Source organism: Pseudoliparis swirei, chromosome 3 (assembly GCF_029220125.1).
Source record: "Pseudoliparis swirei isolate HS2019 ecotype Mariana Trench chromosome 3, NWPU_hadal_v1, whole genome shotgun sequence".
In the NCBI taxonomy this organism is placed as follows: domain Eukaryota; kingdom Metazoa; phylum Chordata; class Actinopteri; order Perciformes; family Liparidae; genus Pseudoliparis; species Pseudoliparis swirei.
The window spans coordinates 17,874,156-17,889,762 of NC_079390.1; the positions used below are offsets into that span (position 1 = coordinate 17,874,156).

Consider the following 15,607-nt stretch of genomic DNA (forward strand, 5'->3'; position numbering starts at 1 on the left):
GCGTTATGCTTCTGCCTATACCTTTTCAGTCACATTGTATACTAGATTGTCTGTAGGCTTTATTCATTGAATTTTATGTGATGAATACAACACTACTCCTATGACTACTACATGGAGGTAGAGTGTGTGGGTGTGAAGGCTGGCAGTCAATGAGTGCCTATAGCAAAAAAAAGCATTCCTTTGAAACGACATCACGAGCCATGGCCAGAGTTATTGTTTCATTTTGCCACGGAGGTCAAGTGTTTATGAGGTTGTTTGTGTGTGTGAGCGTGGATTCAGGCCAATAATTGGACTCAGCATTTGAGAATCTCTTCCTATCCACCAATGCACATACACTCATCTCTCTCTCCCACTCACTCACTGGCATTTACAGTATTTGCAACACTTTGATTTGATAGTGTCTGGTCACCATGTCATGCCTAATGTACAGATAAATGTCGGTCAAATGAACTGCATTTGAGCTTTTCATTATTTACTCTAATGGATTTGATTTCCGTGACCCATCGCTCGTCCTCTACCGAAGGCACACTGTAGTATCTACCATCCCAGTTTGATTGACGTGTGTGGAGGATTGCCTAATGGTGGTCATTAAACTGATTACACTGATTAGCGTGTCATCACAACACACTGAACATCATGATGACATTCATCTGTCAGTCTTTCTCACGATCTCCATTCACTCAGTCTTTTCCCATCTGTCATTCATTCCAATTAACACTGAATACAAGGTCCTTCGTTGCCTTCAGGCGCATTTGGAATCTTGGTTGGAGCCAAAATCTTCTCCCGTAACAGAATGTCAGTTTACATTGAGGTAGAGAAGTGAAAAACTGTGCTGAGTCAATGTGTTTTTACAGAGACGCACAGTTTCTGCTCCGGTGGAGCTGTCCGAGGTTAAGCACTTGACTTCTCGACAGTATTTGAAGCTGCAGGGTCGCTCGCTGCCGTCACCCAGCTTTTCTCAGTGGGTCTCCGATTCAAACCACCCAATTAAGCCTGCGTGATTACTGTTAGTTTAGTTAAATGCCATCATCATCAAGTAGATGGCGGCTTGTGTTTGCGATTGTTGTCTTCTTGTGGTCTTTGTCGGCTCATTCTCAAGGCCAACGCGTTGTCAGGCCCCCTGGGAACTCGATGAGACACAGCTGGATTAGATTTGCCTCTAGTCTTTGGCCATTGCACATGAGAACTGGTTTCAATTGACTTATCTGCTTAAATAAAGGTATTTAATAAATAATCAATACATAAGACACTCAAATAAAATGCCCAGGGAGTGTCATGATATAGTATAAGGACCAAAATACGGTCTGATATGGTGGATCTATCAGACGAATACAGGACCGTCCAGCAAGAAACCGGTGTTCAGCAGTAGTGCATCCCAAAGTGTTATTGAGTCATTGTGTGAAGTTATGTGTTAGTTACTTATTTGACCTACTTATTTGAAGCCCAATCAAGATGATTGTTCTAAACACGAGCAAGCATTTCTGTTTGAATTCACGTCAACCACGTGTTGGCCTGACCATGGTGGAGCGTCATAGTTTGACGAGCTACCCAGTGCCTTAGAAAGTGACTAATTACGAGAAAGTGATTACAAATGACTAATATCCATTGCCAAATACAGGTTGGAGGAAATGTAAAGTATGGATACTTTTCACGACTGTGTAATCTGGGAAAGTGTACAATCATTATATATTGCATAGAAGTAATCAGAATCATAAGCACCTCATGTCCCTTCCTTTTCTGTGCACATGTATTGCTGAATAAAAAAAATTGGAATTTGACGGTACATTGTTAAAAGTACACAAACTACAAAGAAATAATTACTGAATGCATATCCATGGACTGGATTATTATGTACAATATGTACATGTAAAAATGTCCGTACACTGTGTCGGATTGACAGTGCCACATGATATGTCCCTCATAAAGACCGTGACGTGATAATGACAATATAAGATACAGTTACCTCTTAACACACCCAGCAGATAAAGAGCAGAGTTAACATTCATTTAAAATTGTGTTTCTGGTCCAAATTAATATTCACACAAAAGCTCTCTTTTGTTGTCCAGTAACCCCAAAGACAAATGTCTGGCTCAGTAACTGGACCGCGTCTTCTGTAAGTTTAGTAGTGAGCAGCGGTTCACCATTTGTTTCGGATTTGTTGGTGACGGTTTGGGTCTCGGTTCGGTTTGTATTGCTCATTTGGGAGTTTGAACTTCAAAATATTAAACATTAGTAATGAGTAATATGTGTACATCACATGAAGCCATAACTTAGATTATATAGATAAAATAAGGCAGGCTACCTATTCAATTCAATTCAGTTTATTTGTATAGCCCATTTTCACAAATTACAAATTTGCCTCAGAGTGCTTTACAATCTGTCCACATCCCTGTCCCAAAACCTCACATTGGATCAGGAAAAACTCCCAAATAACCCTTCAGGGGGAAAAAAGGGAAGAAACCTTCAGGAGAGCAACAGAGGAGGATCCCTCTCCAGGATGGACAGATGCAATAGATGTAATGTGTACAGAAGGAATCATTACACACATATTAAAACACACCTAATGGTCAGGTTGGCCGATGTTCAGATAATTGCCTCTTATATGTCATCAAATAATTAACAGGGCTCTATTTCATGGTGGTTCAAAGGTTTTTACCGAGTGCACGTTTTGGTTTGTACGTCATTGAACAGATTGTTTGTAAAATCTGTTTTGCATTCCTAATATTCACCGCTGGAGGCTAATGTCTCGAATGTCTCATGTATAATTGAGCTTCAGCTTTTGTGTCACTTGTTTGGGTGACAGGTCGTCCAGCCAGTGTGCCGGTGACAGTGAGTGATTGACTCAACTGAAGGCGGTTCAGATGGAGAACATTACATGTCACCAAAGGAGGCTTCACCGCGCTCATTCATTTACTTGACAACTTCATTCAGGTGAGATGCAGAGGGGCGCCGAGCCGTGGCATTTATACTTCTGCTACACAAGTGGATGTGGAACCTCCATTATGAGCTGCAGTGCTCCAAGCGAGTCACATGACGTGACTGTATAGCTTCCTGGGAATGTGCTGCCTGGAGGCTCCTTGTTCTGGATGGTGACATCTCATTCTGTCGTTTCCAAGATCTAGACTATAAAATATCTTCAATGCAGTGAAGCCTTGAAGCACAGCGTCTTCCTCTGGACACCTAATGGAATGCTCACATATGTTAGGGTGGATTTGGTACAGTATAGTATCCTTATTATCCATATGATAGCAACAAATTAACTCAACTTGAATTGTATTCACATTTTCAGTCTGCATATGTGAGTTGTAAAAAGAAAAAATGATGCTCTTGCAGAGAGTGGTCGATTTGAAGTCCGAGTGAGCTTGAATTCCTTTACATAATAAATGCAGGCTGTCAAATTCACATTTATAATGAATTTTGGCATTTTTTGGCTAGGCAGCTGCAGTTTTGAGGCCGTTAGGCCGAGACACAAATGACTTACTTGCACCTTGGGAGTCAAACTAATTTAAGCTTATCATCATTCCCGTTTTGTGGAAACCTCAACCAGAATATGAGTAAACCTAGACATGAAGCACAAGATTTTATATTTTATATTTAATTAATATATAAAAAAACATTTTGTATTAAAAAGGCAAATTGTATGTTCACTAGTAATATGTTTCCGATTGCTGCTCTTGGGATTTACATTTGTGTGACTTCATTACCTGCACTCTTCAGTGTGACAAATTAAGGTAAAAGTGCTGAGAAGCAAAATATCGGGGATGGGAAATCACTGGCGAATGTCGGGATTAAATGAGTGAAAGTACGTGTTGTTGGGAGCACATACTGAATAACTGCACGCTGCAGGGTTGTCGTATATGCTGTGCATGGGAAGAGGACGCTGCTGACAGGAGGCTCAACTCTCCATGAATGGATTTGAGTCATTATAAAAGAAGCTGTCTTTCCACCCTATATAATGTGTATTAACCCTCCTGTTACCTTAGGGTCAATTTGACCCCATTCAATGTTTAACCCTCCTGTTACCTTTCTATTTACTGACATATTTTACCCTCGGGGTCAATTTGACTCCAGCAATTAAAACCTCCAGAAAATTATTAGAATTAATATTGTTTTCCAAGTTTAAGTGTGAGGTACTTTATGTTTGTTTGTTGACTACCTAAATAGCCCTTTAAATATATAAAAAAGTTGATATTTCTTATATGTTTGACACAGTGAAAAACAGCCTGGGGTCAAATTGACCCGAAAGAACACCAACATTAAACATTGAATGGGGTCAAATTGACCCTAAGGTAACAGGAGGGTTAAATCAAACATCAGAGCAACATAAACATGAACAAACTAAAACTTTTAGTATTAAATGTGTGTAATATTGCTCATAAGCTTTCGGGCAGCTTCACTTACTCGTGGATGAAACTGTTATTGTTGCTTTTATGGGTTTGAGACAAAGACACGACCTTGCTGGTGAACCGCCTCATGCATCATTCAACGCAGTAGCTTTCTATTTCTTGTGTCCAGCATCGCACTTCATAATTCACTTTGGAGATTTCTTCCTTAACTGAGATAATGTCGGAATTTCCTCCGACTGCACAGCTCACACCTTTTCACAGAATGTGCTCTTCATGTTGTATCCAGGTGCTTTTATTTATTTGAGAAGAGTCAGAGCTACCTGATGTTGGTCTGTTGTTGTGTTTTGTAGGTTCTGAGCATTGTTAGATAGATAGATAGATAGATATGTACTTTATTAATCCCCAAGGGGAAATTTGTCGTAACAGTAGCAGCACCAATAAACTAAACACACAAGAATAAAAAATAATAAAATATAAAAAACAGGGATGAAAGATAAAGATGTATACAAGAAGTATACAAAGTAAAATATAAAATAAAATATATATGTATATATACAACATATATGCATACACAATACAAGACTAATGACAAATTAAATTAAATATTAAATAGAGACAGTTACATAACCTTTAGGAGTGTAACCAATGAAACACGAGCAATAGGTCCAGGAGCCCTCTAATGCTTAATGACCTTGTTTGAAGCCGTTGGGAATAACGCGGTGTGTTTTTTGCAGTAGTACACAATGTGAAGACCCGCCCTACTCGGCCTCTGATTGCCTTCCTCACAGAGATTGGTGGAAGGTTGGTAGGTTAATGAATTTAATTCAGATACGGATGTTTTCATAAAGATGGCCTGATTGGGTGATAATGTTTTAATTTTGTTATGTTTCTGGGCACATTGTCTTTATGGCTGGAAGACAATTACAGATATGTTGAAGATTAAAATGTGTATGTGGTGTCATAATTCAACTTCATATTAACCTTGAAGTTAACACTGAGAAATAAGAAAATGGAAAATGCCACTTGATCAGAGAGGTTGGCGACCCCTGTTGCAGAATGAACACAGCTCCCAGAGGACAAGAGAGTGGACCTCTGTTCTTCATGTTGCTCTGGTTTCATCCGTCTGGGTCCTGTGAACCCCTTTGACATCCACATTCTGAAAGTGGGACGATGTCCTGTTCCAGTTGGCTGAAGCAAATCGTACGACTTATTTCTAGTTGTTTAACCCTTTTCATTCCACCTGAGTTTTTATTAATTGTGTGTGGCTTCCTTTGTGAGCTACAGGTGGCAGAATCCTCAGAGGTAGTTCAAATGAAATCAGAGTAATCGAGCATCGACTGCGCTGAGAGAGCCAGAGTGCCGCGCACACAGCGAGCGGCCAGCAGCTATAAAAGGAGCGCGCAGCAGGAATCAGTTCATGTTAAGCACGGGCTCACAATGCAGGTATTCATCTCAGGCTCGCAGCTGCGTCTATTACAAGCAGCATGACTTCCGACTAAAAACAAATTGAATAGGAATTGGAATTATTTGTGTAATAATAATGGAATGGTGTGAATTATAAAACATAACATGATGTGTGTGTGTGTGTGTGTCTGAAAATGAGACAAAGGTAGATGGTTTCAGCCACTTAACGTTTTACTTATTTATACAACAAATTTTTTTCTTTTTCAATGATGTCTTTTGCGCCATAATAAAATAGAGATGTTGCAGTGACCATTTGTTCAATGAATCAAAAATAAACATAAATCAAATTGCTTATGACGCTCCATGTGTTTGTGGTTTACGCTGCCAGAAGAAAACATTGTCCATTGTTCTGTTTTTCTGATAATTTATTTCCCTAAACAAAACAAGCAAATAAAACAAACCAGCAAACTCCTAATGCTGCCTCTCCTGCACTTGTAAAAAAACAACAACATAGGCCTACCCAGGTGCATGCTGGTCCTGTACCTGCCTACTCCTACCTATAATTCAATTCAATTCAATTCAGTTTATTTGTATAGCCCAATTTCACAAATCACAAATTTGTCTCGGAGTGCTTTACAATCTGTACACATAGACATCCCTGTCCCAAAACCTCGCATCGGATCAGGAAAAACTCCCAAATAACCCTTCAGGGGGGAAAAAGGGAAGAAACCTTCAGGAGAGCAACAGAGGAGGATCCCTCTCCAGGATGGACAGATGCAATAGATGTAATGTGTACAGAAGGACAGATTTAGAGTTAAAATACATTCAATGAATATGACAGAGTGTATGAATAGTTCATAATAGGCATATTCCACGATGGAGACCTCCACGATCCATCAGGCAGATGGCGGTAGAGAGGCGGAGTGGGTGGAGTCTCAACAGGACAGTGGCGTCGTTGGTCGCAGGAATTCCACGACCCAGACCTCGATGATCCATCAGGCAGATAGGATCTATGCCGTCTCATCGGGTCCGATGACCCGATGAGACGTGAAGTCAAAAGGACTCCGGGGAAAAAGCAGAGTTAGTAATGTGTGATGAGAGATGAAAATTCATCCCTAAGGAGAGAAAAAAGAAGAGATAGGTGCTCAGTGCATCCTAAAACGTCCCCCAGCAGCTATAAGCCTATAGCAGCATATCAAGGGGCTGGACCAGGTGAACCTGATTCAGCCCTAACTATAAGCTCTGTCGAAGAGGAAAGTCTTAAGTCTACTCTTAAATGAGGTGACTGTGTCTGCCTCCCGGACTGAAATTGGAAGCTGGTTCCATAAAAGAGGAGCTTGATAACTAAAGGTGCCCACATTGTTACACAATTAGTGAACAAATGAACAATTAAAAGACTAAATCTATCTAGACAACAACAACAACAAATTAATCCAAACAAAAAACTATCACAAGATAAATCTATTCCAATATATCAAAACATCTAACCTAAATAAGCAAACAAACTAAATGATTAAACAATACAACATGTTATTAAAATAACTAATATCAAATAAATAGCTCCAACAGATGTAAATTACCTGTATATTTAATGGCTGCATCATTGACAACAATATAGTTTGAACCATGAACCTCTAAGATGAATCTTACTATAATGGCTACTTAGATTTAACTATCACACAAAGTAGCAAATAAAAGCCATGCTTTTATATTTTTATCTTAAAAACATCAGCATCATGGTTGCCCTAAAAAGAGCCGGTGGTAAATGTAACACTCTATCATTGTAACTACTCTCGAGCATATTGTTAAATAACTGTCTTTGCGTTTTATATTGTTTTTTAAATTGTAAATCATATTGTACAAGCATTTATATAAATGTATATATATATATAATATATATATATATATATGCAAATGTATCTGATATTATAACATGAATCCATTTAATTTAATTATATTTATTATAGCCCACAGTATTGTATCAAAGGTCAAACGCAAGTTATTACATTAACTTTGTGAGCTGCTAAGAACATGTGTGACAGATGTGGTCTGGGGCAGTGGTTCTCCACTGGTCTGGCTGCGGGACCCACCATCATCCTCATTCAACATCAACATGTTCCACTTTTTAAATTGATTTAACAAAAAAGATGTTGCAGTTTGAACCTGAGATAGTAAAGAATACCACAGTATGCAAAAACAAACTAGTTATAAATATTCCCTTTTATAGTAAATTATAAACCAAAAAGTGCATCTTAAGGACACAATGTAGTACAACATGCATAACTATTCAGTAACTTACGCTTCTTTTTAAGTACTCAATGAAATTAAATAAAAAGTCAGAAGTAGTTTAAAAAAACCTTAAAAGATGTAACTCATGGCTCATTCTCTGAATTTATGACAACCAATGTTACTATTGAAACAAGTCAGTGTCTTGAGGAGCAGCTTTTATCCACAAACTCAAAATAAATTAAACAAAAAGAGTAGTTAAAAAAGATTCAAGAATACAACATTAACTTTTCTTCTGATTAGAAAGGTCTCCTTATTATATAAATACTGAAACACATTAAGCAGCACTCACTTCAACCTTAGTGTCCCACTGATATAGACCTGAGTCTTGAGGAATTCATTATGGGAGAACTGGGGATGATTGTTAATACAAAGTCAATACAAAGACGCGTCTGGATGTGATTAACGCGTCATTTCCACCGCGCGTGTGAATGACAAGATGTGAAAAATGCGCCTCATTCACGCACGCAGCATTTTAAAACTCGGGCGACCACCGTGTGAGGCTGTGTCGTTACAGCCAATCAGCGTGATATCACTTGTTGAATCAGAAACTATGAAAGATACGTTGATTGTCTGTAAGCGGCCGTCATCCAGACTCAGTTCCTGGAGAAGCTGAATGCAGCTGCGGATAATATTATATATATAATATATAATATTAATGTTATGAAGCCAGACACGAGGGTTTGATGGTCCGACGTTTGTGTGACTTGCACAATATGTACAAATAGTGGTTATTTATTCCGTTGTGTCGGTAATGCACCGTTTACATGCCGATAAGCCACGCCTCCTCTCCGGCACTTCTAGCTCGACTGATCACAAATAGTCCGGCGATTAAACTCACGCGAGTAAAAAAAAAACGCGAGAGTTCGCTTCTCTTTTGTTGTGGACGCAGCATGAAGGAGAGTCCGCTGCAGAACACATTGCCTTCAACATATATATTTTTAAGAAAATGTGATCATATGTCTTTCAAGCCATCGCAGGGCCACATAAAATGACGTGGTGGGCCTTGTGTTTGACACCTGTGATATAGAGGATCAAGATTGTCACATGATAGTCCTTCTCCCAGCAGGCCTTGCGACTTGCATTAGTCGGAAAAGCTCAGGAGTTACAGTGATTTAATGATGGTTCAATTTTCCAGCAATACCAGGACTGAAACTGAAGCAGCTAAATAGATTGAATAATTTACAGTAAAGCTTTTGCTGCTGTCACGTGTCTTGCATGAAAAAGGGAGCTTGATGTTTATGTCAGCTGGTGAATGCCTTTTGAAGAACATATATTATTGAGATGTAACATACGATCCACTTTTAGTTAAAAACATTCTCAGGACATAAGATGACTGGCTGCTTCCTCCAGTAACTCAAACATATCCACAGAGCGATAGGCAAGATATAGCTCCTCTGTGATCGTAAAGGCTTCCTTGCTGCAAGCATTCCGAGCAGCAATGTGTTTCCAGACCGAGTTGCTAATGTTGTGCTCACTGTCTGCTGTGCCTGTAGCTGAGTCCCTTTTCCTTTGAAAATATTCATTCGGCCTCCCAACACATCCCTGGAGCTCTGTGCTTAAGTGTCTCTGGAGCTTCGACGGCTTCAGCGGCTCATTTGACAGGATTTCATCTCGTTCAACACACTGTGATGTCGGCTCAGCATCTCCGCCGTCATTATGAATCTAAATTGAATGTATTCAGGGTCATATTTTCCTCACCACACGCCTCGGAGCTTTTTCCTGGCTCAGGGTTGTCTTGTCTCAAAAACGATTAGTTTTGTGTCATTGCATTTGCAAACATTTCAAACTGGTCAGCAGCCACTATGACCACTAGAGGCCATTAGAGAGATAATGATAAATGCATGGATGGATGACTGAAGGGACGACAAAGAAAAACAAATAGACTGCAAAGAGACCAAAACAACCACAAAGAGATGCAAGTCAGCTGCAAAGTGACACAAAACGACTATGAAAATGGGCAAAAAGTAATAAAGGGACAGACGGTAATCGCAAAAAGACTCAAAATGACCACAAAGATAAACAAAACAACCACAGAGACAAAAAGCAATTACAAAGAGATCCAAAGAGACATCAAATTAATACAATATCCACAAAACAACGTAAAGAGACGAAGTACATACACATATACATAAACAACTAAAAAGACACAAAGTAATTAAACACAAAACAACAAAAAGAGACATTAAGTCATTACAAATATACACAAAACAACTATTTGGGGGGGAGTTTTCCCTGAACTGATGTGAAGTATCGAATGTGTTGTAACTCTGTAATGATTCCTTCTGTACACATGACATCTATTGCTTCTGTCCATCCGAGGAGAGGGATCCTCCTCAGTTGCTCTCCTGATGGTTTCTTCACTTTTTTTCTTGTGAAAGGGTTTTTTCTATTTCTTGGGAGTTTCTCCTGATCCGATGTGAGGTCTTGGGACAGAGGAGGTCAAATGTGTACAGATTGTAAAGCTTTTTTGGGCTTTACAAAATAAATTCAATTTAAATAAAAAAAAGACATAAAGTTATTACAAATATACACAAAACCAAAACTAAAAGTATAACGTCTGTGTGTCTTTCTTCTGTAACCATGCAGGAGCCCCGTTGACTCATAATCCGCCCATGACTGTAATGTCAGTTCACACAAAATGGGCTTTCAGCCTCCAGCAGCTCTCTACACTCAGAAAAGTTTGACCATTGTCTACTCAATAAAATTAAGGCAACAAGTGACAATTAATATAATTGAATAGAATTTAATACTTCATCTTTGATTAAAAACTATTGATTTAATTAAGCAAATTTAAACAAAATATTAAATACAAATATTTTGGATTTACTAATAATATGGCAAATGTTGAATAAATCCAAATCAATTATACAGGGGAAATGATTAATATTTACTAGGTATTCAAAAGAAAGTAATTTAGATATACCAAATAGCTGTGAAAAAGTAATTTAGATTTACTAATTATGTGGATGAAATTGATTTATATTTACTAAATATCTGGATAATACCGATTTATATTTACTAATTTTATGTGTGAAAATGATTAATATTTACTAGGTATTCAAAAAAAAGTAATTTAGATATACCAAATAGCTGTCAAAAAGTAATTTAGATTTACTAATTATGTGGATAAAATTGATTTCTATTTAGTAAATATCTGGATAATACTGATTTATATTTACTAATTGTATGGGTGAAAACTATGCTATTTTTCTAAATATCTGGATAAGAATGATTTGGATTCAATAAATAAAATAAGTTACATCAACTCATAACTTGGAAGAATGTTACTGAATTCAACACATTTAAACTGAAATTGTTATTTATCTTTACATAACTTAATTTTTCAAATCAACTTATAATTGGTACCACATGACTTAAAATCTATGTAAAGTTATTGATTGTCACTTTGTTGCCATATTTTTTTTATGTAGAATCTACTTAATATCATGCCTTCTTTTTGCAAGAATTTACTGAGGAGCAGTTAACAAATTACCACATTTAGGATAACAGCATGTAAACATTTATTTGTGCAACTTTGTTGACCATCTTTCAAAAACATTTGTGTGAAATGCCAAAATACAAAGAAATCCTGGTGTACACAAAAGAATCACTGCAGCAAGCCCTTCAAATGAGTATGACAAATTGGATGTTTCTGAACAACCCTGAATGGTAAATAACTGCAGCACTGAAACTCAGACAAAGCCTCGAAATAAACCATGTGACTGTAAATGCACTGTAAAAAAAAAAACTTATTGGGTCCAGACTGAAGACAGGTGGGGACAGAATCTCATGCCGACATGATGTTCAGGAAACTGGAACTTAAGGCAGGAGTAGTCATCATTACTGCTTGAAGGCTCACAGGTCAATCGGTTGTCTGTGGGCTGACATGATTCTCTATACAGCCAGAAAAAAGACAAAATAGAAAAGATTAACAATAATATAACTTTAAATAGCATTTACAACATGACTAGGTGGTTCGAACAATAACAATTTATTCTGTTGTTAAATGAAGACACTGAACTTAAAACAACTTACTCCCGTTTATCCTTGACAACTTGTATCCGATCATGGGTCACACTAGTGGAACAGCAAAGAAGGTGTTGAGGTTCATGCTGGTAGTCGTAATCACACCTAAAAAGAAAGAGTAAGGGGATAAAGGACAAAGGGAGGACATACATCCTCTTCGGTAAAAACTAAATCATCTAAACATTGGGGGTGGCTTTAGCTCAGTGGGGTAAGAGGGCCAACCCTCAACCGCAAGGTCGTGGGTTCGATCCCCGCTCTCCCCATTAGCTGCAAGTCGAAGTGTCCTTGAGCAAGGCACTGAACCCCCAGTTGCTTCCCGGGCGCTTCACCGCAGCCCACTGCTCCTTAATAACTAAGGATGGGTTAAATGCAGAGAACTAATTTCCCCTTGGGGATTAATAAAAGTGTATATTTATTTTATTTATCAACTTTTGCTCTTTTCAATGCTAATGTTGTAAATAAAAATGAAAAGGCTAGATTCACACTCAAGTGCCACATGTCGTCATCATGGCGGCCAAGGTTTGATTTCCGGTGGGCCCTTTGCTGCAGATCCTCCCCTGTGCTGCTTGTGTGTCTCTCTAGCTCTAACACAAATAAAGAAAAAAACATCTTAAAAACAAATAATTGCTTGCTTCTGGCATTTAAATGGATTATAATCTCACCGTGTTGCTAGGTGTGATAGGTATTTTCTATATCATGTAAATATCACGGTCAAGGAGGCGAGAATGAACCACAGACAAGCAGTATCTTTGATGGCTTTTGCAAAAGGGGGAGCTCAGTCACACCTGCTCAGAGCAGTGTCGACGTCCAAGACTTCCCACTGAGCACCCCTTTGCTTCAGCCTTTTATTGAAACCTTAACACACACATACACATCATCAAAAGGGAAGTGGAACTGCGGGTAACCCGTTGAACTGAGGTTAAGACGTTGAGGCGTTGACCTGTTCTTTCCCTCCGTTGCTGGCTCATCTCTTTCACTTCCATATCGTTTTCACAAGACACGTTTCCGAAGATATGTTCTTTAACCTTCGTGTGGGGTCACAGCAAAGGAGAAGCCTCTCCTGGCTGTTTAGTATTAGATAAGGTCAGCAAGAGCATAACAGACATTTATATCCCCATCATTTCCTCCTATTTATGCTATTGATGATTATTAAACATGTTCAATAAAGGCAATCATTTTACTTGTATCTTTCTAATTCTAAGCAGAATGTGATTTACGTATTTTGGTTAAGCAGTCTAAGCAGAATCATGATTATTTGTTTACACATTATTTGTTAGTAACACCACAACAATCTCTTTGGGATTTAAACTTTTTAGTCAGCAGTTTCACATCAATAATTGTCCGTTCCTTGTGAGGAGTTTTACACAATTATATCATACAAGCTTAGACTAAAGGTTAGTTTACATTTTCTTCCACGGTTACATTGTCATATATAGGCCTTCCAATGTCATCATACACATGGGTATAAGTGGTTATCTCAACGGGCTCCATCTGTAAGGTGATTAAGGTCACGAAGTTGTTCCATCCAAGTTGGATTACAATGTCTGAAAGGTGGCAGGAGAAAATAATTAGCATTTTACAATTAACTAATTGTTCTTAATTATCTGTACATAAATGTAAACATTGACTCAAAGGACACTCCCTTTGGTGACGTCCTCATCTGATAATGTGGACAGTAAATGAAGATTTGTTCATGAAACCATCCCCTCACTGGACAGCTCACGGCGCTTCTGAGGAGCTGTGAGCTGTCATGTCCGCCACAGCGCAGTTATACGCGTCATGTTAACAACAGTCACGTGAACAGAGTCCCGACCACGTCAACAGCATCAAGTTAAGAGCTTCACGTTAACAGCAGTCCCGACAGCATATGACACAGCGCAGTATAAAGCGGTCACGTGAACAGACCTGTACAATAACGTGTCTGGTCACGTGACTGTCCGGACTGACCGCTCCGGTATATGTGAGCTTGTCTATACATGTCTGCGTGGAACCAGTTTCAAAGCACTTCAATAAAATCGTGGTTATTAGATGAAGTGTGTAGCACGTGACCCCTCAGGTGTCTTAACCCACCTGCCACTAATGAACCTATAACACGAGCGTTAGCTAAACATTACCTCAGCTAACATGTGTAAAGTAAGCTAATGTTGGCTCGTTCAACACAGAAACCGACAACCTACGTTACATCGACGATGTTAAAGAAACGTGAAGACACTTAACCATCAGATAGCTAAGTTAACTTACTCTTGACGCCCAAGGCGACACAGAAACGCAGAACACCATGCCTCGAATTCAAAAGTAGCTACCCGCTAGCTCACATGAGGCTAGCTCAACTCCTCACCAGAGAGCCGAGTAGAAACCTCAGTGTCACTAACGTTGCCCGTTCAATACAACGTTACTCTCTGAAATTAAATTAAGTTGGCATTCTTACCTCAAGAAGAGATGTCATGTCAGGAGGCTGTCGTTCCTTCTGTGGCTTTTAGTGAGTCACTGAAGCAGGAGAGCAGCGCGCAGCTCAAACTGCGGAGAAGAGGTGCGAAACCGGGTTCAACAGTTCAATCTGCTTTTTTTGTGTTGATTGCTGTGATCAGACTGATCACTGACACCTGGCCTCTCCTTTGAACTCTCTCTCTCTCTCTCTGTTGGACGGGCTGTCTGTCTGTCTCTGTCTGTGCTGTTTTCTTCTCTAGTAACTAGATTCTTAGAATAATACAATAAAATAGTAGGACAGGATATATTACATTTAAGAAGTTAAATAATAAAGGAAATAAAAAATAATAAAAATATGAAAGTAAATACAGTGTATCTAAGTGTATATAAAGTGAAAGTGGTGCAATGTTCATTGATGTTGTTCAATTTGAGGAGGATCTGGCCAGAGGTGATTTATTGTAAAGTCTAATAGTTGCCAGGAAGGTTCTCCTGTATCTGGAAGTTTCTCCTCTATCAAGAATGTTCTCCTGTATCAGGAATGTTCTCCTGTTTGTCCTTGTGAAGCAGAGCTGAAGCAGTCTGTTGGAGAACGTGCTCCGCTGTCCCTGCAGTAGGTGGTGGAGAGGGTGGTCCATGTTCTCCAATATGGACAAACATTTCTTCATGTCCTCCTCTCCACCTGTTCCGGATAGTCCTCTTTGCCAATGATGGAGCTGGCCTTCCACACCAGTTTAGTGAGTCGGTTGGTTTTCTCCAGTTACAATGCTGCTCCCCCAGCAGAGTACGGAGAAGTCCAGAGCACTGGTCCAACAGACTGGTAGAACATCATAACTGAGATTTGTCATATATTACAAACATTTGAGGACTTGTGAACCTTTGAAGGAGTGCATTTTTTGTCTTCTCGGTTTTTAAACCACTACCAAGCAGGGATACTAAGTGCTAGATATTGCCAGCCGGTTGGGCCCCATTTTGGAGTAGTTACAACCTGGAAAAGAAAGCTAAGCTCTGACATGTTGAGAAAAAAAGAAGCTAAAATCAGCCCAAACTCTTAACAGGGTCTCAGATTTACAAAGCCACACACCCTCTTCAAGTCCTGGATTTCAGACAACCAATTA

The 15,607-nt window shown here is 39.0% G+C and overlaps 1 protein-coding gene and 1 long non-coding RNA gene across 4 annotated transcripts in view; one reads left to right on the forward strand and one right to left on the reverse strand.

The window, feature by feature from the left end:
- Positions 1-15,607, forward strand: part of ntm (neurotrimin) — a 507,513-nt gene that overhangs the window by 353,655 nt on the left and 138,251 nt on the right. The gene's annotated exons all lie outside the window — the stretch shown is intronic.
- Positions 11,544-13,174, reverse strand: LOC130191814 (uncharacterized). 3 transcript variants are annotated; one of them, XR_008831256.1, is made up of 4 exons: positions 12,728-13,163; positions 12,549-12,649; positions 12,075-12,170; positions 11,544-11,933 (listed from the first exon to the last, which is right to left on the reverse strand). It is a non-coding gene; the product is annotated as an uncharacterized LOC130191814 (long non-coding RNA). The 3 variants fall into 3 exon arrangements; XR_008831258.1 differs by having other exon boundaries at positions 12,075-12,674; positions 12,728-13,174; XR_008831257.1 differs by having other exon boundaries at positions 12,075-12,649; positions 12,728-13,173.